We start from the raw sequence: 1,438 nt of genomic DNA, 5'->3' as shown, positions 1-1,438 counted from the left end.
CTAAATAAATAATTTCATTCAATCTATTAATTTAGATAGTAAAAAAATGTATTTTATGCAATGTAGTCATTTTTAAAATCTTTACAAAATTGCCCCTAACATTTTACTTTTATTCAATTTAGTCCCTGAGCCTAAAACATGCAAATTAACCATTTTTATTGAAATTTTACTATAGCCAAATATTCTTGGCCTCCATTTCATCCCATTTTTTCAATAATTTCACGTCGAATCCTTGTACTTTTATTATTTTAGCAATTTAGTCCCTAATTGGTAAATTCATCAAAAATCACTTAACAAAATACTTTTAAATAACAACTAATATTTTAAATTCATAATTTAACATAAAAAATCACTAGATTCATCAATGGAAACATTCAAAATCTTTAACAGTTTCAAAATCGAAGGTACGGGCTAGCTGGACCTAGTTGCAACGATATCAAAAACATAAAAATTATTAGAAACCAATAAATAAATCACTTACATGCACCCATTTTGGTTTGAATAAAGTTTGGAGCTTCTCCCTTTCTTTATCCATGGTGACATTCGGTGTTTAAAGAAGAATGAAGAAACAAATCATAATTTTCAACTTTATTTTAATTATAATACTTATTTTTAATTATTTTAACCTTTAAACATAAATAAAACCAAAACTTTAAAGTTCCCTTGTCGCCTCACTATATTTAGGATGGTTAATTTACTCAATATGGTCATCCAATTATAATTCTTTAATCAATTAACACCAGTAAACTAATAGCGATTGACTTTTTCAACATTTACAATTTAGTCCTTTTAATTAATTAACTATCGAAATGTTAAAAATTTTCAAAAAAACTTTAATACCATCTTAATGACACTCGTAAATATTTATAAAATATTTACGACTCGATTTATAAAAACGAGATCCCGATAGCTCATTTTCTAAAACCACTTGACATTAGGGTTTTACCACTTGAACTTAATAAATAACTTATATAACATAAATTATCAAATAAAAAAAACCTTTTAAAATCACATTTGACTTGTAAATATTAAATAATAATATTGACGAACTTCCTCGTTGGATTTCTTGGCCTCAAAACCACTGTTTTCGACACCACTGAAAAATGGGCTGTTACAACTTCAGACCAGAAAAATACAACATTTTTAAGCATATAAGTCATTCCAACTTGCACCAATTCATCTTTCTATCATATCAACATCAAATAAACATCAAAATAGTCATAATAATACTCTCAAACATCGAAAATAAATTCAAATGGTAATAGACATAATACGATTCAATTCTCAAAATCCTAAGAGCATTTAAGCTATGGAACTTCCAAAATATCATGAAAAATGTCATTAAAAGTCTACCACATTACCTTATTCCCAAAACATAAAAAAATAACAATAACACCTATGAAATCATGGAAATGGACTTGCTTAGACCACCCCTCAA

The sequence above is a fragment of the Gossypium raimondii genome, chromosome 4, assembly GCF_025698545.1.
Source record: "Gossypium raimondii isolate GPD5lz chromosome 4, ASM2569854v1, whole genome shotgun sequence".
In the NCBI taxonomy this organism is placed as follows: Eukaryota; Viridiplantae; Streptophyta; class Magnoliopsida; order Malvales; family Malvaceae; genus Gossypium; species Gossypium raimondii.
The sequence above is the reverse complement of the archived record's forward strand: the minus strand, read 5'-3'. Positions refer to the sequence as shown.